The sequence below is a fragment of the Giraffa tippelskirchi genome, chromosome 7 (assembly GCF_054371585.1).
Source record: "Giraffa tippelskirchi isolate mGirTip1 chromosome 7, T2T-mGirTip1v1.2.pri, whole genome shotgun sequence".
Taxonomy (NCBI): Eukaryota; Metazoa; Chordata; class Mammalia; order Artiodactyla; family Giraffidae; genus Giraffa; species Giraffa tippelskirchi.
This window is the reverse complement of record NC_137281.1, coordinates 106,648,872-106,674,365: the sequence shown is the minus strand read 5'-3', so window position 1 is coordinate 106,674,365 and position 25,494 is coordinate 106,648,872. Positions and strand designations below refer to the sequence as shown.

Sequence of the window (25,494 nt, the reverse complement as noted above, 5' to 3'; positions counted from 1 at the left end):
GAAGAGGATATGAATTTAACAATAACTAAATATTGTGGGATTGTGGGAATGCCTATAGAAAGCAAACTTATCTTCCCCTATCCCCCAACCAACTGTCCCAGGTAGTCATTTTAGAATCAGGCTACTTAGCTAGAGAAATAGCCTGGCCTGTGGTCTGATCCACATATGGCAATTTTTTGATTCTTTTATGAGAATGTTGGCCTTGGTAAGTGGTCATCTGCCCTCCGCCTTGCCTCCTGTAAAGTAAGGGGTCCATTCTGCTGAATTTAATAACTTGAGTATAAAAAAATAGGAGACATGGGGACCGTATTTATTACTGTAACTTGAATACAAAGACCAGCATGAGGTTGGCTCGGCAGCAGCATGCTGGGAATTTACCACACTACCAGAATTTCATTATCCCAGTTTGTGATGCCAAATGTACAATTCCATTCTATGGCCTGCCTGAGATCTGGCTCCTTCCAACATTTCCTATTTTTGTGTGAAGTATTTGAGGAGAGTAGCAAATCAATGAGGGAGGAGAGTATTCCTGGAATATCTATGTCACCTCAAAACCTTTCTTCTGTCCCTTTTCACCATACCTCCTCCCACCCTCTCCCCCACTTCATACAGGCCGAAGGGGTAATAAAGGGCACAGCAGGGCATCAGCAGGAAATAATTCTTAGAGGTGGCCCCCTCTAAATCTCAACACAAGTTCACCTCCTTATTCTGGAACACCTGCTTTTCTTATAGCGAGTGACTAGTTCCAGGCCCAGCAAGGGTAAGTGAGAATGTCAACTGGGAACCCAGAGGGGTTAACCCATAACCCATTGCTGTACTTCTTGGTCTATCCTGGCTAGAAGGCTCAGAACTAATCTGTCCACAGAACTAGTCTTCTTCAGAAACCAAAGAGGGAAACAACCTTATTTGTAAATCCCAGCTGTGCCCATAATAAAAATAAAGGCTAGCATCTAGTAGATCCCCTTTCCCTTAGACAATTATTTGTGTGCGTGTGGATGGGAGAGGATTGGTTAAGGACAAACCATATAACTTAAGCATATGAAGAAAATGAGTCCCCTTTCTCTCTTCAAAAATTTACTATTAAATTAAAATGGTCTATAACCCTTTGACTCTTCAAGTGTGTATTGAAATGGAACAAAAGGACTTGTTTGAGGAGACAGCATTAAGCTGAGTTGATGGAAAGTAAAAACTCTTTAAAATGAAAGCCTTCCCTTTAAGGACTTTGTGTTCCAAATTCAACTACATTCCCTTCTCAGTCACCTTAGGCATTTGTTTTTAATAAGTCTTTACAAAGTCAACAGTTCAACAAAGGACCTCAAAACTGTGCTTCTGACCAGAAAAATAAGTACTGATTCCAGATGTTTCTCATTTCTCCTTGTCACTAATTCAAACTCAGAAATCTCTTGTTTATTGCACATGTATATAAGCTTAATGCTTTACATAACCTCTCTTCTAAGAATCTCCTCTCCTATCTCTGCATCCCTTCTCTTGACAAAGCCATCTATTTCTCATAGATGGAACTGGATCTTGCTAGCATATCCTATAGTCTCTCTAAGAAATATTTAAACTTATGTCAAAATGAGATCTCATAATGATTTCATTATGAGATTTCATAATCATATGTAGCTTTTATCTATTTCTATTAGCATTAATAGAATGGCATTAATAGCATTAATGAAAGGTTAGGGAAATTCTCTTTTCCAGAAATCCTTAAAAATTGGATACATGCTTTGCTTTGTAAGTTGAATAGAGGCTGGGAGGTAAATCACCTTTCAAGGTGTTCTTCAGGTCCTTTGACCTTCTGATGCCTGCACGTGAACTTTTGTATTCTGCTCCAAAGGGCAAAACTAATATCAGGCACTATTCCATGATCTCCTAGCCGTACAGGTGGGCTATGGATGATGGATTTCCACACTTAACTCGTGTCCTTAATTCTACCTGGCACCATGCTAGAATCCCAGCACTGGCCAAGGGACTAGGAGAACAGAAAGCAAGGAGCTGACAATAACAATAACAAATCTCCATGGAATATACAATGTACTTGTGGTAGAATCATGCAAGGGAGATACACTTTATCTCTCCCTGATGTGCTTGGTTTTAATAGGATGAAGTCTGAAGTGACATTTTTTTATGTGAAAAATTTGAATTTATAATTCTATTAATAAAATGATCTTTAATCATGGCTAAATATGTATTGAGTCAGGCACTGTGCTAAGTGGTCCTGAATTACCTCCATTATTTCTTACAATACTAACAAGTAGATTCTATTATCTCCATTTTACAAATGAAGAAACTGAGTTTTAGAGATTCTGCTGCCTACTTGCTAAAGAAGTATGCCTGGCATAGAGAATAAACCACATATATATTTGCAAATGAGGGGTATCTTCAGCAAAGGTATTATAGGGGGCAGCATTTAGCAGTTATTTCAGAATGACAGCATCCTCATGCACATTCATTTTAGATTTAGCAGCTAATTCATAAGTATTCCCAGTTACATGCTAACTAGTGGCTCAATCATGTCTGACTCTTTGTGACCCCATGGACTGTAGCCTGCCAGGCTTCTGTGTCCATGGAATTCTCCAGGCAAGAATATTCCCTTCTCCAGGGGATCTTCCCAACCCAGGGATCGAACCCAGATCACCTGCATTATAAGCAGATTCTTTACCATCTGAGCCACCAGGTGGCTCAAGTATTCCCAGGGTTATGCCAAATTATAGTAAGGCTGGACATGAAATGGCTGCTGGAGAGCTATCTAGACTGGCCACTGGAGTTGGAGATAATGGATAGTGTATAGACCTCAAACATATTCTAAATACAAGAAAACATGAGCTCCTTTTGAAAACACAATCCTTTGCAGATGACTCTTGAGGTAACAATTCAAAGCTTTCAGCCCACAAAAAAATAATAACTTCCCTTATAGAGAGCATGTCTCATGGATACCAGGTATTAAAGGCAACCATCTTAGAAGATAGGCACCTGTTTATAACTGTATACAGAAGCTTTCCTTCTCAATGCTAAACAAGGGTTTAAATCAGTTAATTAGTTGATAACGTCTACTGAATGCTTAGTTTTGATGGAGTTCCATATTAGCTAGCACTTACATTGTCATAAAGACTGTGTGTTTGTAATGAAGTATGATTCTGTGAAGCCAATTTTGGTTACTAAATGAAGAATGGATAAATCTGCAGAAAGGAGGAAAAGACAAAGGAGGAAAGAAAGGAAGAAGAGATATCAAATCCATCAAATTCCATCAATCCAGAGGATTTCTGTTACTTTGGTCCATGAAGCCTATCTTGGACAGAGGTTCTCAAACTCACATGTACATCAGAATCACCTAGCAGGTTTGTTAAAAGCATAAGAAAGGGCCTGAGAGTTTGCACATCTAACAAGTTCCCCAGGTGCTGCTGATACTGACTATTGGTCAGGAGACCACACTTTAGAGCCACTGCTCTAAAATGACTGGGGGTCCTGATGGATCTTTCCTAGTTTACATTCTAGATATTTGTCCAAAGCTGACATCATCACTGGATTTCCTAAACCTGAGTTCTTTTGAAATATGTTACAGGCTCACACTTAGTACTTCTTACCTGATGAAATTTGACAAGTTTCCAACCAGAAGAAGCTTCATGAGAAAAAAAATGGATGGAAAGGCTGTTGAGAGAAGGATAAGAGGCAATCAAGAGAGGAATATAAATTACTCTATCATTATAATTAATATTCACTTTGGACTGAGTAAACACGATTATCCCAAGGATAAATGAGTTGTATTTTCTACCTCACTTTTTATTAGCAACTTAAATTTGCAGATGAAGAAGATGCAACTGGATCAACACAGTGACTAGCACAAAAGGAAATTTGGTGATTTAGCAATAAATTTTATTGAATAGAAAGTGACAATATCAGAGTTACAACTAAACATTCTGAAAAACATTAATTAATGTTTATTTTGACTTAAGTATTGTTTGTCCAAGTGGAGGTGCTTATTTTAGTAACCAAAGTATTACAATTTTTTTTGCATCCCCAAATCTGCTTCCTAGTGCAATGATATGATCTATTTATTTGATGATTTATTTCTTTTTTTAGATTATCAAATAATATAGATAAATAATAAGAACTACAAAGAAATGTCTGAGAGGCACATGTGCATGATGCTTGTGAGTCTAAGGAAAATGGAGGCTAGGATTTTTCAGTAAAAGCACTTTTAAAGTATTTTATAATTATTTATAAGTTAGGGAGAGAATACAATTTCTTTTTTGGCCAGGGAGTCAGTTCTCATCAGAGTTGGTCTCTTCACCTTTTCCTTTGTAATTCCCATCATATCAAACTCAAGGAACTTAGGGATCCACAGGGGATCTACACTTCTTCCAGCTTCTTCCTTTTCAGATAGTTTTGGTCGATTCAAACCAAATGCTAGGCCCACTCCCAGATACATTCACAGGCCTCCTGGCACACATGTGCGCCTGTTCTGGCTTTGTAGCCTGCTCTTGGCAGTATAGAGATAACTTTAATGTCTAGAACACTGCAAAAAGTGGCTTGCAGTACGTGCCATATCTCAGCCACCCCATCCCCACTTCCATGTGGATACAAAGGTAGTTGTCAGTCATTTCTGGAGTTCAATGCTAGCTCCAATTCTCCGCCCCCCCCACCACACCCATTTCTGGATTAAGGCTGATTATAGCTCATGCCTCTACTCCACTAAGTCACTCTAAAATGGCCCAGAGAGTTCTGACTTGTGAAGGTGAAATGTGAGTTTGACCTCTTTTAATTGAGCCTGCCATTCTCTGACTGCCTAAACTGAGAGGCTTCCTATAAATAAGAGCTGGCTCAGAAAATTTTACACTTAAAGTCACACTTGTAAAAGATGGGGTCACCTCCATTGGACTAAATACATCCTACAATACTGTTATTCTAGAAGAGCCATGGTGAATTCATACCTATTGTACGAAGCGCTTTCTTTTTAAAAACTTATGGCAAGCCAGTGCTTCTCAGCTCAGCAGGGCAAGGTGCCCACAGATTTGAACTTGTTAGCCTGCCTAGGCTAGAAATTCAGGAACTTCAAGACACTAAGCTCATTTCTAGTATTGTGTGTCAGCAAAGACTATTCTCCTTTTCCCTTAATGAAAAAAGTATCAACTGCAAACATTTATTGAGCTTTGAGGTTGGCACAAAAGAAGTATTAGATATGATTCTTGCCCTGGAAGTGTTTACAATGAAGTTTAAGTGCAAGAATTAAGCCTACACATATGAAATCAGAAACAATGAAAGATTGCATAGCATTAAACATGAACTGAGCAGTGCAGACAGTACAGATGTATGATGTCAGAGAGCTGGGAAGAGCTTTAGGAAACAAGTGAATAGGTAAAGATTAAAGGATGCATATGATTTGTATAAAAAGATGGGTGGTCTTTCTCTGTGTTTTATTTATAATGCACAAGTTTACACAATTTAATACTACTCACTAAATCTCATTGTAAGGGTCTGGAAGTCTCAAACTGGTAACCAATGGGCCAAAGTACTTTTTTCTTCTACCAACATTTGGAATGTTTTAAAACAAATTTGTATTAGCTGTCAACATTAAGTTGAAAGATTTTACATTGAAGTGTATAATTTCTATTTTCTCTTAAACAAAGTGGAGAGTCTACCAGAACCTGGCCCACATTTCTACATGGTAACAACGAATTAGAGTTGAGTAAAATGCACCCCCATTACATGGAACACTAGCTCTCCAGTCTCCACAGCCCATACCAATCCCTAAGCTTCCACCACTTAACTTGCTTCACTTTTGAATATCACCTGCATGCGTGCTAATTCATTTCAGTCATGTGTTGGACTCTTTGTGACCCTATGGATTGTAGTCTACTAGGCTCCTCTGTCCATGGGACTCTCCAGGCAAGAATACTGGAGTGGGCAGCCATTTCCTCCTCCAGGGGATCTTCCCACCCACAGATCACTGGCAAACAGGTTCTTTACCACTAGCGCTACCTGGGAATATCACCTACTTGGACCCTGTGGACAGCTGAGCTCATGAACCCTGCTATATGTTAACAGGGCCTCCTGCATGGGGTGGGGTGGAGGAGGCTGTGACAAATGTTCCACTCCAACCAATTCAATCAAAACAACAAGTGATCCTGCCCTCTCAGCCTAGAAAGGGAAAGTGACTTACACACAGAAGGATACTTTATAAAATATTATGCTCAGTCTACAGAGAAAAATATCATGGACAACACATACAGAGAGTTGAGCTTTGGTTTTTGCAAGTGCACTGGCAATTGCCACTCAAATGCACAATCTACAGTGGGGGTTTCTGGGCTCTGTTTGCACAGGAAGGATGGGTGCTTTATTAATTAACTCTTTCAGTTCACTTAGTGTAGGAAGACCCACGCAAGCAAATTTTATGTATGAAAATTTGGAGTGGTATAACAGATGAATTGGATTATACTTTTTTCAGAAAATTTACTTTTTTTTTAAAAAAAAAGATTTGTTCTTATATATTTGAAATCTAGTCAGATCTATACGTAAAGTAGCCTTGCATGTTCTATAAAGTGGGGCACATCTGAGTGAATATTTACTGTGGACAATCAGTTCCTTATTGTATGACTGAGGAAATGTACGGAGCATCCAAATGCTCAGCAGGTCAGATTTGGAATTAGTTTCATGCTGGTGTTGGAATAGTCATTCATTTGTTCATTAGGCCATCCCAAATGTATTTATTTGGCCCAGTGGAACTTGTCTCAGCCCTTCTATTAATCAGCTCTGTGAACTTGGGCAGATCCCTTAATCTCTGCTGGTTTTGGTTCTTCAAATGAGGAAATCATATTAAATTATCTCAAAGTTCCCTAAAGATGAAACATGCCAATTTTCCACCTGAGGTGCCTAGAATAAAAGGAGAATAATTTGTTCTGAGTTTATGGTTGACTTGTAGTGGTTTGACTTTGAACATCTCTGTCCATCATGGTCAGTGTGCAGCCGGTGGTAGGGCTAACTGATGCTCAACTTGCAGCCACCAGGAAGACTACTCTGGTTTTCCACATTCAGTTGCCCTTTCCCCTCTGTTTGGCCCTATAATCCACTGGTAGACTACTAGGGGTTTCTGGTTGTGAAATACTTTGTCATCTCCCAAATTAGAAGCACAACTCATGTACACTTCTCTATGCTTCTCCCTCATACTCCTTCCTTTTGGCCATTTTCTCTTAAATAAAATCATAACGTTTCATTTGGTGATCCATTCACATTGTATGAAGTTCAAAATTTACAAGAGCATATGAAGTACACAGTAAAATATGCCTACTCAAGCCTCAGATATGATGATACAAACTATGGCAGAAAATGCAGAGGAACTGAAGGGTCTCTTGACCTTGATGAGGGTGAAAGAGGAGCGTGAAAAAGCTGGCTTAACACTCAATATTCAAAAAATGAAGATCGTGGCATCCAGTCTCATCACTTCATGCAAATTCTGGATTCAGTTGAATATATCCTTCCCTTTCTCCCTTGCCTTTTTTCTTCTCTTCTTTTCTCAGCTATTTGTAAAGCCTTCTCAGACAACCACTTTGCTTTCTTGTATTTCTTTTTCTTCGGGATGGTTTCAGTCACTGCCTCCTATACAACGTTATGAATCTCTGTCCGTAGTTCTTCAGGCACTTTGTCTATTGGATCAAATCTGTTGAATCTATTTGTCGCTTCCACTGTATAATCACAAGGAATTTGACTTAGGTCATAAAGGCTATAACAGCCTGAAAGTTCATGAAGGTCATAACAGCCTGAAAGAATGAGTGGTTTTCCCTACTTTCTTCAATTTAAGCCTGAATTTTGCAATAAGAAGCTCATGATCTGAGCCACAGTCAGCTCCAGGTCTTGTTTTTGCTGACTGCATAGAGTTTTTCCATCTTCGGCTGCAAAGAATATAACCAATCTGATTTGGTAGTGACCTTCTGGTTATGTCCAAGTGTAGAATCATCTCTTGTGTTGTTGGAAGAGGGTGTTTTCTATGACCAGTGTGTTCTCTTGATAAAACTCTGTTAGCCTTTGCCCTGCTTTATTTTGTACTCCAAGGCCAAACTTGCCTGTTACTCCAGATATCTCTTGGCCTCCTACTTTTGCACTCCAGTCCCCTACGATGAAAAGGACATCTTTTTTTTGGTGTTAGTTCTAGAAGGTCTTCTAGGTCTTCATAGTACCTTTCAACTTCAGCTTCTTCAGCATTACTTATTGGGGCATAGACTTGGATTCCTATGATGTTGAATGGTTTGCCCTGGGAACAAACTGAGATCATTTTGTTGTTTTTGAGATTGCACTCAACTTTTTACTCTTTCCAGCCAAACTGATAACTGATAAATCTGATAATGTCTGTTTAATTTTAACTTGCATTTTCTTATAAGTGAATATGGCATATTTAAAAGACCATCAATTCACATGCATTTATTCTATTTGGTCTATATCAGATTACTGTTTCTTTGGCTTTTCCCAGGTGATGCAGTGGTAAAAATCTGCCTGCCAATGCAGGAGATGTGGGTTCAATCCTTGGGTCAGGAAGATCCCCTGGAGGAGGAAATGGCAACCCACTCTATATTCTTGTGTGGAAAATCTCAAGGGCAGAGAAGTCAGGTGGGCTACAGTCCATGGGGTCGCAAAGAGTTGGACACAACTGAACAACTGAGTACATTGTTTCCTTCCTTTCTATTTACAAGAGTCCCTGACATATTACAGAAATTAGCCCTTTTACTTCACAAAGTGTAGCAAACATTTTTCCTGGCTTGCTTTTGTATTTTAACACTGTTTTAACATTCACTTAGGTAGAAAATTTTATTTTTGAGTGGTTGAATTTACTGACTTTTTCTTTTATGACTTCTTTTTATTGTTTTGGTGTTTGGGGGGAGGGGCAATATTTTTACTCTTCAAGAATCTGTACGCAAAAAGTCCTGTTCATATTTTCTTCCAGCACATTTATGGTTTCACCTTTCACCTTGAAATTTTTGGATCCATTTGGAATTATTTTGGTATACTATTCTGCTCCTCCTCTATTTCCCTTCTCATTTTTTAAACCTTAGGCAAGTCACCAGGCAATTGTAACAGGCTAGGCAAAGCCCTTCCCTACCTGGCAGGCTTCACTCTTCTTGAGAAGCTCAAACAAACAACTAGCTACTCTGAGGTTGGTTTGAAAGGCGATGAGGGACATGGAGACCAGAAGAAACTGAAATTAGGAATGGAATAGTGCCAGGAATCTCCCAGTAGTTCCTCACAGAAGTATTCACAGTTGTTGGTTTAAAATGTGAGGGTAAAATATCTGGATTTCTGGGCTTATTCTTCAAGCTTTATTGCTTATCCAATAACCATAAGACTTGATGATAAAGTCAATTTGGCAAATACTAGAGACTGTCCAGACCAACAAGTGGCTAACAAAGAGAATTTAAAACTTTTTTTATTGTGACCCTTAGAAAGACATGACTTTTACATTGTAACCCAGAATCCACTTTCATATCTACACATGAAAATAAAATTAGAGTTACATGTAACAGTATTCACATCTATTACATGCATTCTGGCATTTTCTACCTTATTATGTTCCATGCCATTCCATCCTATTCTGTTTCTCTTTTTAAAACTATTGATCAAAACACGCTAAACAAATTAGTCATGCTTTGACCTTTAGTATGAAGAATATAGGCTAAAGGAAAGTGAACATTTACCTTCCCTGACACAGAAATTTAGCTATGTAAACATCATACATTATTCCCTCATAATTCATGTAAATAAGGTTTATAAATGTAATATATTTTTGGCTACATTTAAAAGGAATACAGTGTATTTGGGAGCACTTCAATTGTAGAATCCAAGTAATAATTTAAAATAAGTTAAAACTCAGAACCTGTGAAAAACATAATATCCATATACGATTAACTCATAGCAACAGCTGTTATAACTTAAGGATGAGTGATTTTCAGACCAACTGGATGACAAGTAAATTCAACCAACTAGAACGCAACAATACTTCCATCATTTGATGAGCACAAGTCATTGTTCATACATGGGACTAAAACTCAGGAACTAAACTTTTAACAGTAACGGAGATCAACTGAAAAGTTGGTTTTACCTGGTTGCTGTTTAAACATAAGCTAAGATTTTGCTTATTTTGAAAAAGTCTATCATAAAAGAGAATAAGATCCAGAAAAAATCAGTCACGTTAGATGTAATGCTAACATGGGCCTTGCTCATGACTTCCATCTAAGGCCTCGCTGCTTCCAGATCTGCTGCTACTTTCGAAGTGTCTCTCCCTTCATTGTGAACACATGGGGTTGGGCTAGGCCACAGGGTGCCCTCCTGCCATGACATTCTCTGGTTCTTGGTGATTTGCCCAAATGAAACAAGGACAACCATCCCACCAAGAACCCTATGACCACTATCAAGAAAATCTACCCATTTCTGAAGACAAAAAGCAAGAAAGACTGTTTCTAAGTATTTAAAAATAAACCTCAAACTTCCCTTGAGCAGGAAGCCTGTAAGAGTATTCCTCACTTCACACCATCCGTTTTTGAATCTGGTAGGCTAGTACTATCCAGCACCACATGGAAACCTATACCTGTCCTCCAGTGGATTACAGTGGTGTTTGGCAAGTTCATACCAAATACAACCACTTCTGGTGAAGAAGTCATTTCAGTTTGGGAAAAATGAGTAATTTGGCCACTTAATTTGCATTGTTCTGAAAGTTGCCTGACTTGTCCTGCTAGGCATTAGTGTCAAACACTTGCATCTTCCTTGGCTCCACCTCCTCTCTCTGTGTGCAGAGCAGAACAAAGGGAGGAGGCCCCAAGACAGTGCCATCCAAGGAGCCAAAGCAAGGTCTGGGTTTTGAATGAATGATGACTTTTGAATTATAAAAGCTTTTCCACGGAAACTTTCACTCAAGACTTTTACTGACTTTACAAACAGGAATGAATCCAAGCTGGGGAGTACACCATCAAGAAGTTCAGTGACAAGAACAGGTCTGGGATCATTCTTCTTACGAAAGATAATTTCCCTGTGTTTCTTATTCTCTACAAACATGACACAGAGGGGACATAGACACATATTTTTCCCTATATTCTTAATTTGAAAAATATTACACATGTTGATTGTTTCTGTAAATGATGTGGTACATAATTTTAGCAAATACAAGCTCCCACATGTAAGTGAAGTCACTCTGTAACTAGGAGGTAAACTGCTTATTTAAACATTTGCATTCTCTTATGCTTGGAAGAAGGCTAGTGACCTGGGGCCTTTTAAAAAGGGCCCTTGACCCTTCTCTCTAAGGCTGTTGTTCTGCTCTTTAGAGGAAGGTTGTTAATTACCTCCTTTAAACTGCCTATTATTCTGAGCTGCTGCAGTCCATAATCTCTCTGTCAGAGTTGTCCTCTGTCAGCTCTGCTCAGATCCCAGAGCTCCATGCTCAAAATGGAGGCCACTTAATCTCCCTGGGTTCCTGCAGGTCACTCGATTTTACCTCCTCTCTTTTCAAAGGAACCAATTTTTTTTTTTTATCTCATCATTTGAAAACCATAAGAAAGAGATTTTTGTCTAAAACAAGGTTATACAGGTTTCTTCCCAAATTCATTATTGTAGAAAGGAAATTGAGGACCTGAGACAAACTTGATTCATGTAGTGCCTCAAAGATCAAAGACATCAACACAAATGTGTGTTCTCTTGCTCTGATGAGAAGTCTATGCAGGTTTAGGAATGTAAATGTTTAAAAGTGATGGCAAACATGAATATGGTGCAGAGACTCAATAAAATAGAGTGTAAACCTTGAATGTGACCAAATATGTCTTGTAAAGAAATGAGGGCCTTTCTGTGGAGTGTGAGGTAATATTGAGTATGTGGTACAAATAGTTACCAGAGCTATAATAATGCAATTGGTACATAGGTACATTCCAAGAAGAAATTTTCTGAAATCAAAAGTTTAAAAATCAGTTATGAAACAATGGTTTTCAAGAGATACAGGGAATTAGAACCTAGGAAGTTTATGACTTGTAATTGTAAGTTATTTATCTTATAGGAATTCTGAAAATAGAGCTCTTTTAAAACACCTCTAAGTGTATAGCGATAAAACTTTAATATTGGTGAGCAAGCCTAGACTTTACCAAACTTGATTTATCAAGCATTTCCAATGGTTGTCAGTATTATAGACCTTCATCTTCCTCATCACCAAATGTTACTGAGATACATTTTTAATCAAAGTTGTATTGCAATCACTGTAGTTTTTTTCCTTCTTATGACTCTAGCTGCTGATTGTTATTATTTATACAAATGAAATGATTTTTTAAAATATTAAGACATATCTAAATTTCTTTGACATGTTGAGAGGTGGGATGTTTAACTCCACCCCTTGAGTCTGGGCTGTAAGCAATTATCCCATGACTGTGGAATAGATGCTTTACAAGGCTGCCTTGGAAAAGGCCATGCAGTTTCCTCCTGTTGCTCCTGGTATACTCACTCTTGGAGAGCTCACTACCATGCTGGAAGTCTGCCTATCGTGAGACTGTCATGTTGGAGGGGTTACTTGTTGGCACCTCAATCAGCAGCCTTACTGAGCTCCCAGCCCGCAGTCTCACAGCCCACAGTCAGCATCAACTACCAGATGTGTCAGAAAGAAGCCTCAGGATCATTTCAACCCATAGTCATCGAGTCCAGCTCCCAAGTCTCCCAGGCTGGGGTCTCAGACATTGTGGAAAGAGACTTGCTGTGTCCTATATGAATTCTGATCCATGGGATCTGAAAGAGCAATGCATGGTTGTTTCATGCTGCTGAGTTTTGGGGTTGTTTGTGATGTAGCAATAGTATCTAGACCATTCATAATGACTATAGTGTAAGTTGTGTTTCTTAATCCTTTGTGTTTAATTCAATTCAGGTTATAAAATCTTATGCTGGAGAAAACCTGTAGTGACTCCAGTCTCCTTCGTAGTATGTTTTCCCAACCCAGTGTGATTTAGATAAATTGAATTTTGGTTAGGGGGAAAGAAGGAAAATGATTTGGATTATCTTTTCTAAGAAATAAAATGGAGAAGCTTCAACTAGGCTAACACTTCAGGGGGTCTCACAGTCACCACGCACAGCTGACTTACATTCCTACTGATTCTGAGCCTCTTTGGAACCAGGGTTTTCAGAAAATTATGTCTCCAGAGTGTATATACCTAGACCACCTTGAAGATCCCAGGGTGCCATGTGTCCGTCCTTCTTCATCTGATAAATGACGTCATGCATGAGTCCTTCCCTGGATGAGATCTAGATTCAACCTCCTGACTTATACCATAAGTCCCCAGATCCAGGCAATCCCTGCTTAATACTTACATTCTGATCAAGAAAGCAAGATATTCATTTTAGATCATAGAATCTGAGGATGTGGGGATTGGGCAGGATAGAGATATGTAGGTATGTGATGGATATTTACTTTGCAGTGGTCTATGCTTCTCAATTTGTAATTTCTCTGCTCATCTTGAAATTGAAGGAGAAATTGGTACCAAACTTGGACCCTGGCCAATAAAGTAGATGAAAGGGGAAATCTTTAGATGTGGTCAAATTCTATAGAATAGGAAAGTAAAGTGAATTGGCAATGCTTGAAACATGGTTTTATAAAATGGTTTAACACCAGAATCTTTCTACAAGATCAGATTTTCCAGGAAAGATGAACTAAGTATTATAATTTTTTTCAATTAGGATAAGGTTAAAAATGAGTCTATGCTGGTTTCTTCCTTTTTCAATGAATCATATTTTGGAAAACTCAATTAAAAGAGCCTGAAAGGCCTGGCGTGCTGCAATTCATGGGGTTGCAAAGAGTCGGACACGACTGAGCGACTGAACTGAACTGAACTGAAAGGACCATAGGTATCATTCAGAAGCCTTTGACCTTCATTTTCACTAAATGAAGTTGGCATATCTATTAACATGGAAACCTTCCCTCCTGGGAAGTAAGTGCTCTTTGGTTCAAGACTATTCTTCTGAAGCGCATCAGGTCAATCTTAGGTTGAAGTCATTAAAAAGCCACCTAAGCCTATTGTCAAATTCAACATCATCTTTCCTTACAAGTCTACTGCTGTTTGCCCACAGCTCTGTTACTCAAATGCATGATTCATAGCTTTAGACTCTGCAGTCTACAGAAGGTAATTTTTTCCTGTGCTCTACACACTGGTGGTTTACAACACATTCCTACCTCTGGGTCACAGCAAGCTCTAGTACAAAGGAGTCCCTTCTAATGTTGAAGGGTTCTTCAAATGGCATTGTTTGTTTTCACTAAAATTTTGTAATGTAATCCCCAATGATTAAACATGTTTTCTTTGTAACAGGGTTAGGGTTAGAGGCTACAAGAAAACAACTATATTGATAGCCTGAGAAATTGATGCTATAATTTATATACAGGAATCACAGTTACATTAATTTCTTTCCTCTGTAATCGTGAATGGCAAGCTAGAGTCATCTGAGTCCTCATGACTCATCCTTGGAAGGCAGCTGGTATAAATGGGTCTTGCAGAAGGACTTCATCTGAAAAGAATTACCTAGATTCAGCAGACAAATATCTGTACCCAGAATTTATCTCAATCTTCCCCCAAACTGACATTTTGGGATGGCAAGTTGCTGACCTGTAGTCTTCTGATGGTGGGAAAAGGGGCTCAAGAATATGATGATCCAAAATGTCATTCAATAAACTTTGTTGTTTAAAGTGAAAACATCAGATTACTTTCTCCCTAATACCAACCTGATGGATTGGAGTTTATAAAGGAGGTATCAAGAGTATTTGGAGTTTGGAGAAATTCACAGAAGGACAAGTCAGGGTAGAGATATGGAAAGGACCCCTTTTGGAGGACTTTGGATACTTAAAGAGGGATCAAGGCAAAGAAGTAGGATTCATCAGAGATCACCTGCCCACTTGGCCATTATATTAACACCAAATCCATCAGGGTTGAACTTTTTCCCAGGCTGCTCCTAACACACTATTATCTGCCTCCATGGATATTACTACACTTCTGACTATGATCGCTCCATTCAGTATGCAGTTTGCTATGCAAATATGTAGGATGCTGATATGAAAATTTTAAGAGTTTCTTATCAGAGAACATTTAAATAAGTACAGAATTACACTAGTTTTGTGTTGGGTTATGCCTATTTCATCGTAATAATTGAGTCTGCTTTCTCACATCTGGATTAGCATATAGAAAACAATGATGCAAAATATAAATCCACACAATTACCCCAGTAAGTATATAGCAGATCGCTAGCATCCACTGAAATGTGAGATACAAAAGGATTATAAAACATAGTCCTAAGATAAAAGAAACTTCAAAATATAAAGACAAAAGACTAGCAGAAATGTCAGAAAAGGAAGAGGACAAAAAATAATAAATCAGTATTTACAATGAGAAGACTATAACTACGTCTGGTTCTTTCTACTTATGAACATGAAGGTGCTTCAACTCACTTGGTGTTTCCAACATTATGTAACCCATTTATACATGCAGGCTCAGTAAAGTGGTCAAGCAGATGGCAGGAATTCTATGTGCAGGAAGAAAATGGTTACCACATTTATTCTTCATTAGATTAATAAAGGAGATAGAGAATGTCCAAAGAAAGATACTTGAGGGTACTGAAAGTGGAGGGTCTGGAGAAAATTCAAGATAAAGTGGACAAGCAAAATGTATGATACAGGAAAAGAAAGCTTAGAAACAGGAGGAAGGTTGGTGTGGGAGATTTGTGAAACATGCAGAGTAGACAAAAGCTTGGCATGTAAACTCTAGTATGTCTGAAAATCAATCACCAGGGGAAATTGTTTTGTTCTCTGTTTTGTTTTTTTTTTTAAAGCAAATACTTGGAATTCACTACCGAATGATTCTGAATGGATTGGCTAGGACCAAAAATCACCAAAATAACATGCACTCTGAATCTTTCTGATGCAGTTGGTCCAAAGGACCATGCTTGGAGAGATACTGAAAAAAATGATTGCTGAGGTTTTGCAGAGAAAGGCAAAAATCATAACCTTTAAACAAAAAAAGATAGAAGGAATAAATAATATTATCTTGGGGAATTTACAGATCTTATTTCTTTTCTGAGTGAGGGTTAATATATGGATAACCTCATTATATATATAGTATAACCTATAACCTAATGAGTATAGTTACATAGTAACCTCATTCATCTAGAACACAGCTAAGCTAAGAAGTGGGGCCAAAAAAATGCTGTAAAGTGAACAAAACTGACTTAAGCAAATCCACACTGTTCTGATAAAATAAATCCTCGGGGCCCTGCTTCAAAGTTGTTTAGTTTTGTTTCAGAAATGTCTAAAAACTTAGCTATTGGGTTTCTTAACTCATAGCAGCTTAAATCATAAAATTTGGCAAGGAGAAGTGCAGTAGGAGGTCAAGGGGTGGGGGACAGATGCTGGGGGCACAGATACAGGAGGCAGCAACAGATGATGGCTAACATCCTAACAGTAAAGAATATGAGAGGCAGACAGAAGGATTCACTTAGAGGAAGGACAAATTGTCTCTAATGATTAATAACACCTATGGGCTACTGTGGTTCTGGTGTTACAGCAACTGATATTCATAATTATGATCTCTAAGCTTAAAAAAATGGTTAAATTATTTTTAGTGTATTTTACTGAATAGGACATGGAATTACGACATTTTTGAAGGCTTCTGATATTAAATGGCTTAAATTTTTAGCAGAGGAGAAACTCAGCTTTGGCTTTCCCTATTATATATTCATTTATACATTTGCCTATTTATTACTTTCCTTATAGCATGCAAGGCATCATGCTAAGTTTCAGGAGAAAGTAATACAGTTCTTCCAAAAGCAAAATGTGAGAATCTAGAAATGCAAGCATCTGGAGTTTAGAAAAAAGGTCAGAGTTCTAGATTTGAATTTGGGAGCCACTTGTGTAGATGTTTCATTTGAAGCTATGTGAGTACATTAAAGAGGGTAGAGAAGGGGATAGGGCAGCTCAGGACAGAACTAAGGAGTGGCCTCATGCAATAATGATAAATAAGGCATTACTGTGTTACATACAAGATCCACGTTAATCCTCGTAACAACTAGGATGAATTATGAATTGGGAAATTTGGACATAATTAGGGACTAACTTTCCTTTGGAACAGAAGTCTTGCCCACCCAGGACTTGGTCTAATTGTATAATAGAATAAAAAAAATAAGCATTGCTTAGAAAGACAAGCTTGACTGAGCTTCCATCTGGTAAAGTAATCAAGCAAATATTACCACAGAGCAAATTTCAGTACTTTGGGTTTGACTCTGACCATTAAGATCACCTATTCACGATGTAATATTTTGCAGAGTAAACTGGTACTATGAAATGTTTTGATACTTGTTAAGAAAAAGAAATATCTTTTAATTATTCAGTGATTAATATGAAAAATCAATAAAGTACATTAAAAGACATAATGTATAGTACAATAAGATACATCAATCTGTTAAGTCAAGCAAATAAAAGCTTTCTAAATTTTACCACTGATGTTTGTGAGTGAGAAGTGGTGATCAAGATGGTGTATTTATTCTGAGTGTGCTCTGAGTTCCCATCAAGTCTCCTGCTAAGTCATAGGAGCAACAGAGGTAAACTCTTCAATTCATTCACCGAAATGTATGAAACATCTACTTTACGCAACACCCTTTGGTAGATACATAGGAGATACAAAGGTGGCTAATGTTTAGTCCCAGCTTGGAAGAGCTATGACAGCTGTGTGTGTGAGCGCTAAGTCACTTCGGGCGTGTTTGCCTCTTTGCGACCCTATGGACTGTAGCCAGTCAGGCTCCTCTGTCCTTTGGATTTCCCAGGCAAGAGCACTGGAGTGAGTGGGCTGCCATTCCCTTCTCCCAACCCAGGGATTGAACCCATGTCTCTTACGTCTCCACCATCGGGAAGCAGGTTCTTTACCACTAGCACCACCTGGGAAACCCTATGAGTAGCTGAGGTAGTGGCTAAATCAGAAGGGGGTGATTGTAAAGTATCTTTGCATATTTCTTGTTCCAAACTTCCAACAAATCATCCAGTGAATTTCGGACCTTCCATAGGAAGTAAACTGAGCCTAGCATGTGATTAAGTAAACAGCAACTTCAACAATATTATGTCTTCTTTACATCACTATTATTTGTCAGTTGTCTTTGTAACCAGGGGCAAACCACATCAGTATCTGACTAAAGCTACAAATTTATAACAGCATGGAATTATTGGTCCCAAAGGCAATTTCTACATGACCTAGTTGTAAGAAACACAGACATATTATTTATATGTATTTCTATATTTATTATAATAAGTAGTAAAATAAATAAATCTATAATGATCTGATATAATTATTTGTTTATATATATAAAGATTATATATATTGATAGTTATATATTTATATACATTAATATTGCTTGTTTATTAGTTGAATTGTTTAATAGTAGGCACATTTTTTGTTGAATGAAAAACAGAACATAAAACTTGCTTTAAATTTGCTATGAGCTATCTGAGTTGTATACTTATGATATGCACTAACTTATCACTTAAAACTGTTAAAACTGGTGGTCAACCACTTGTAAAAGAATGAAACTAGAACACTTCCTAACACCGTACACAAAAATAAACTCAAAATGGATTAAAGATCTAAACGTAAGACCAGAAACTATAAAACTCCTAGAGGAAAACATAGGCAAAACACTCTCTGACATAAATCACAGCAGGATCCTCCATGACCCACCTCCCAGAATATTGGAAATAAAAGCAAAAGTAAACAAATGGGACCTAATTAAAATTAAAAGCTCTTGCACAACAAAGGAAACTATAAGCAAGGTGAAAAGACAGCCTTCAGAATGGGAGAAAATAATAGCAAATGAAGCAACAGACAAACAATTAATATCAAAAATATACAAGCAACTCCTGCAGCTGAATTCCAGAAAAATAAATGACCCAATCAAAAAATGGGCCAAAGAACTAAACAGACATTTCTCCAAAGAAGACATACAGATGGCTAACAAACACATGAAAAGATGCTCAACATCACTCATTATTAGAGAAATGCAAATCAAAACCACAATGAGGTATCATTTCACACCAGTCAGAATGGCTGCTATCCAAAAGTCTACAAGCAATAAATGCTGGAGAGGGTGTGGAGAAAAGGGAACCCTCTTACACTGTTGGTGGGAATGCAAACTAGTACAGCCACTATGGAGAACAGTGTGGAGATTCCTTAAAAAACTGGGAATAGAACTGCCATATGACCCAGCAATCCCACTGCTGGGCATATACACCGAGGAAACCAGAATTGAAAGAGACGCGTGTACCCCAATGTTCATCGCAGCACTGTTTACAATAGCCAGGACATGGAAGCAACCTAGATGTCCATCAGCAGACGAATGGATAAGGAAGCTGTGGTACATATACACAATGGAATATTACTCAGCCATTAAAAAAAATACATTTGAATCGGTTCTACTGAGATGGATGAAACTGGAGCCCATTATACAGAGTGAAGTAAGCCAGAAAGAAAAACAACAATACAGTATACTAATGCATATATATGGAATTTGAAAGATGGTAATGATAACCCTATATGCAAGACAGAATAAGAGACACAGATGCATAGAACAATTTTATGGACTCTGAGGGAGAAGGTGAGGGTGGGACGTTCTGGGAGAATAGCATTGAAACATGTATATTATCATATGTGAAACAGAACACCATTCCATGTTCGATGCATGAGACAAGGGCTCAGGGCCGGGGCAATGGGATGACCCAGAGGGATGGGATGGGGAGGGAGGTGGGTGGGGGGTCCAGGAAGGGGAACACATGTAAACCCATGGCTGATTCATGTCAATGTATGGCAAAAACTATTACAATATTGTAAAGTAATTAGCCCCCAACTAAAATAAATAAATTTATTAAAAAAAAAACAAACTGTTAAAACTCTCACATTATTAATTAGACATAAGCAGTAGAACTTTTCTTTAGAGCCCTGATGGCTCAGCTGGTAAAGAATCTGCCTGCAATGCAGGAGACCTGTGTTAGATCCCTGGGTTGGGAAGAACCTCTGGAGAAGGGAAAGGCTACCTACTCCAGTATTCTGGCCTGAAGAATTCCATGGACTGTATAGTCCATGGGGTTGCAAAGAGTCGGACACGACTGAGCGATTTTCACTTTGGAGGTTAAACACTCCTCGACATGTATCTAAAGATCATCTAATTCAACTAGAAAGTCAAAGTGCTATGCTTTTGCCAGATGCCAGCAATCCTTAGGTAAATGATGCTTAAGTTTTCACATCATTGCCCTTTTATCCAAGAAGTTACTTGAGATATCCCGCACTGGAGAGAAGAGTCCACAGGACGTGGACTACCAAGTGTTAGTGTTTTCTAGTTCAACCCAGGATGCTTTTTAATCAATTTTATTTTTTAGAATAAGTTTAGATTTACAAAAAAATTGTGAAAATAATACAGAGAATTCCTATATGTGCCATTTCCAGTTTCCCCTATTGTTAACATCTTACATTAGCATGGTATATTTATCATAATTGACAAATTAATACTGATACATTATTACTAACTGATGTTCATACTTCATTCAGAATTCCTTAATTTTTTACTTAATGTGAATTTTCTGTTCCAGGATTCCTTCTTAGATACCACATTACATTTGGTTGTCCTGCCTCTTTCAGCTCCTCCTCCCTGTGGCAGTTTCTTAGACTTTCCTTGTGACTTGACAGTTATTTTGTAGAATGCCCCTTTATTGGATTTTGCCTGATGTTTTTCTCATGAACAGACTGTGGTCACGGGTTTTGGGGAAGAATACCATAAATGTGGTACCATTTCCATCGCATCACATCAAGGGTACATAATATCAAGATGACATCACTGTTGATGTTGATCTTAATCACCCAGTTGGGGTAGTGTTTGTAAAGCTTTCATAGTAAAGTTATTCTTTTTCCCTCTTGTCATACTGTTCTCTGTGGAAAGAAGTCTCTATGCAGAGTCTCCACTTAAAGAATGGGGAGTTATGCTGCACCTCCTTGAGGTTGGAATATTTACAGGAACTTCATGGAATTTTTCAGCATGGGAAATTGTTTCTTCTCTCCTACTTACTTTTTATTCAATCATATATTTATATCAGTATGGATTCATGGATATTTATTTTATATTTTGTGTTATAATTTAAATACTACTTTACTTATTTTGTTGTCAAATTGTTCCAGCTTTGGTCATTGGGAGCTCTTTTAATTGGATCCTTTGTTTGCCATTTGATGCTCTTGTAGTCTGACCTCTCCTTTCCTACTCTCTAAGTTCACTGCCTGTCCTTCCTCCTCCTAGTAAACCTCATTCCTTTTCTTCTCTTAGCTATTCATGAGCAGCAGCTCTTTCAGGGACAAAGCAGCATTAGAGTCACCAGAAAAATCATGCCGTTCAGATAATTTTGTATCTCTTAGAAGTAGTTAGTAAATACACCTAGAGCAAATATGACCCATTCTTCTACCGCTCAGTAAGTGTTCCAGTTCTGATTCTTTTGGCAGCAGTATCAGGTATCCACCTCCTAGGTAAGGTAATCTTTTCTTGCTAACTGAAAATTCAGCTTAAAATAGCTAAAACAATAAGGAAATATTTCTTGCCTTCAGAGTATGAGAAAAAATTTCTAGAATCCCCCGGAAGACTCCTTATGTCTCACAATAAGGAGATACAAGCCCCAAATGGGTCACATGTTCACCTCTAGATCAGTTATTGGTAATTTGAATGGAGTTATCATAATTGGTTTAGACCAAATAGATTATATCTCTGAGCTTCCCTGGGTGATGGTGGGGGGAGGGGTGATAACCGAATAAAATCAAGATTCTACTAGCAGGGAAGGAGATGATTATTAGGTAGGCAACAAAAATGTGCAGGAGTAGAGCAAGGAAAGCATTATTATATTCTTTTATAATCCAGATTAAATTAGGTTCCCCTGCATATGCACACACACACAAACACACAAACACATACTCTCAGCGTCATTATACTTCTTCATAGCATGTTTCAACCTTAAAAGCAAAGCCCAAGAAAGGCCTTCATGAAGGTAGTTTAATTGGGTACTGACCTTAGAAATGGAGAAGGCAATGGCACCCCACTCCAGTACTCTTGCCTGGAAAATCCCATGGACGGAGGAGCCTGGTAGGCTGCAGTCCATGGGGTCCCTAAGAGTCGGACAAGACTGAGAGACTTCACTTTCACTTTCATGCATTGGAGTAGGAAATGGCAACCCACTCCAGTGCTCTTGCCTGGAGAATCCCAGGGACGGGGGAGCAGGGTGGGCTGCCGTCTATGGGGTCGCACAGAGTCGGACACGACTGAAGCGACTTAGCAGACCTTAGAAAGCAGAAATTTAGGGATTAGGAGAATGAAATAGGGAGGGAGGAAAGCCAGTACAAGGATATATCAATGTTATTGATTTGGCCACTGCTATAGGCAACTGATACTTAATACTGCTTGAACATTTTGAGGAGTTTTATGAAAAACATCTCCAAACTGTCCATTGATGGGAGTAAAAGGGAAGGCATTAATTTATTAGCTTTAGTCTCCCACTGATTAAAGATGTCCCCATGGGTGTTAACTTACCCTCATCCTAGGCTGGATAATTGTGAACTCTGAACAGGTTCTCACAATTTAGCATTAGAGAAGCCATAGGCAAAGAGCAAGAAGTAGCCATTGGTCTAGGGAGACACTGTCAAATTATACCTCTGTAAAGTTAGTCAAAGGCTGTCTGGAATGTGTTGTCACAGCAATGGTTGGCTGAAAGAATGTTAGAGATGCAAAAGAGGTGTCAGAGGCATAGCATTTATCCTGATTATAATTATTCACCACCTGTGGGAATATTTAATATGTCTCCACTAGACTGTAAGCAGCATAAGGACAGGAATTGCATGTGTCCAGATTACTTTTTCTATCCTTGTCACCTAGCACATTGCCTGTCACATTGTAGTCAAATCACTGAAAGTATATTGAAAGAATACACAGATAGAGGAATGCCACAAAATGAAGAAAAAAGGAATTCAACCATCAGATCCATCATTTCTAAAACAAAGTGTCCAATAATAAACTAAAAATCAGCCCAACCTCCCCAAGTACAGGACCAAATCATTTGGGACTCCCTAGGTTCCTGAAGCATTGCAGCGGTTGGTTTAGGAACAGGCTGGGTCAAAAGGAATACACTATACACCGTAACTAGTGCTTGGTTTGGAGAATACCTAAGGGAAGGCAACCCTTCCTGCCTCATTCAGCATGTAGTTTGTGTGGTTCTGGAAGCTCCACAGGAGTTCTCATTCAGGCACATTCTCTATGGAGTAACTCCCAGCATCTTTCATATGTTGGAAAGGTCCGTTCCTGAAGTTTCTCCAGTCCTGTGGGATCAGCCTAGTTATGACCCAAACTCACTGAGGAGCATGGATTATGGTGTATGAACTGGCCACCTGATCAGGCTTGAACCCAATAGTTTAACAGTGCCTCTGCAACTTCAGGACTGGGAGCAGAGTCACATGTACCCATTGTCCCAAAGTGGCCACTCCATTGAGTATCACTTACTTGGGGTGCACCTTTGTTATGATTCTTTTCTTATAGTTGTAGATTGATGACCCTTGTCCCTTGAAATTAAATTCAAAGTTTCCAGGATAGAGACCAGTCAACTTCCATTCTTCAATTAACTCTAATACTTGCAGATGCTGAATAATAATGATAACTATCCATTTCCTTCATAAAACATTTTTCTAAAAGAAAATGTTCTGGGTTCCTTTCCCATGTTGATCAGGCAGCACATAATCCCCTGCTTGTATCTTGGCGTAACTTGATCTAAGAATCTGTTTGATTAAAGCCATGTCTCCATCCTACAGAGTTAAGGGCATTTATAGGAAAGAATATATTTTAATGACCATTGTGCAAATGCTATTAAGGCTATTACCCCCAAATGGCATTTCCCATCACTTGGCTGTGATCTGTCTGTTTTTGACATTTGCTTCCCTCTTAAAATGCTGTAGACAGACTCTTAACTCTTAGCAGACCTCTAAGAGAAGGTAAATCGGAAGGTTTTTATGATGTCTTCCCAGGGATCTTTTTTGAAATAAGAAGAGCTTATTCACAATGTATTAAGACCTCTCCCTGATCCACTTCCCAATTGACTGAGCCAGGTCAAAAATGTTGGCAGTCTCCTCCGTTTGGACTGACATCACCTATGGTAATTGGCTAGCAGAACTGGTGTCTATGGATTCCTTCCATCCACCTAACCTAGCCCTGCAAGAGCCACTGTAAACCAGGGCTGGTTTACAAGAATGACATGTTGTACCCTTGATGTTGGCAGGTACAGCCAGTCTTTTGAAGCAGTCTTGCACCTGGCATTCACATTTCTGGTTATTTAAATAGCTCCCTAACCTAATCTGAAAGCTTAAAGTTTCTAGGTAGATGCTGTTTGACTTGTATCTGTTAAGTGTTTTTATTATAAATAATTGAAGTAGTAGTAATAACAATATACATATTGTTATTAAGTATAGTAATAACAATACTAATAATAAATTAAGAGGATGGGAAGAAAATCTTGGAGGTATGGATATGTTTATGGTACAGATCGTAGTGATGGTTTCATGGAAACATATTATCTCCAAATTCATCATGCTGTATACATTAAATTTGTACGGCTTTTTGTATGTCAATCGTACTTTAATGAAGTAGTTTAAAAAATAAATGTAAACTAAATGAGTTTCCATTATTTTAGTAATAGGAACTTCACATAAACATTCAAAATTTTGGCTCCCTTTGAAAAAATCAGAAGCTCTGGGACCACTGGGGCCCCATAAGTGGGGCTCAGCAGGTCTGCCCTTTGGAAGGAAGTAGACATATTTCGGCAGAGTGACTATAGTGGGTTTACATCCGCATCATGTCCAGTTCAATTCTGGTGTAAAATCCCTGCCTGGTCTCTAGAGGCATCAGAGTTTATGCCTCTTGGCAGGGAATCTATGTATTACTTGTTACCCCTGTAACTGCCCAGTCCCTGAAAACATAAATCCCCTTGCACTTAAACCCCCCCAATTTCAGACAAAATCCTTTTTACATTTACAGTGCTGAGTTAGTCTAAACAGGATACCAATTCTAAATCTGTGTGCAGTTCTGGGATGAAAAGTTATGATAGATAGGAATCTATCAACTCACATTAGTAAAGACCCATTTTTATTGGTGGTTCACCTTAGTGAAGAATGAGACTTTTTCTTTCATGTAAAACTTTTGACAATTTCCCCCACTTAATGAAAATCCAACATAAAAAACTCGAAACAAAAATACATTAGGGTATGTTTGCTCATTTATCACATATGTATTTATATGTACTTACTGCTGCAGGCTAAGAAATGTTCTAGGCTTGGACTTGTTTAAGCTATCATTTATATTCAATAGCACCATGAACAAAAAATCAAGTGAAAAAAGATAATAAAATCCTAAGTACATTGAGATCATGTGTGTATGCTTTTTGAGATAAATCACAGCAAT

At 38.3% G+C, this 25,494-nt stretch overlaps 1 protein-coding gene across 32 annotated transcripts in view; it reads right to left on the bottom strand.

Annotated features, from left to right (window-relative positions):
• FRMD6 (FERM domain containing 6) overlaps positions 1-25,494 on the bottom strand; it is a 384,502-nt gene that overhangs the window by 166,307 nt on the left and 192,701 nt on the right. For all 32 annotated transcript variants that reach the window (XM_081507320.1, XM_081507319.1, XM_081507321.1 and 29 more), the window contains one exon: positions 3,588-3,651. The gene's annotated coding sequence lies outside the window, so the exon portion shown is untranslated. The remainder of the gene's footprint in view (positions 1-3,587; positions 3,652-25,494) is intronic.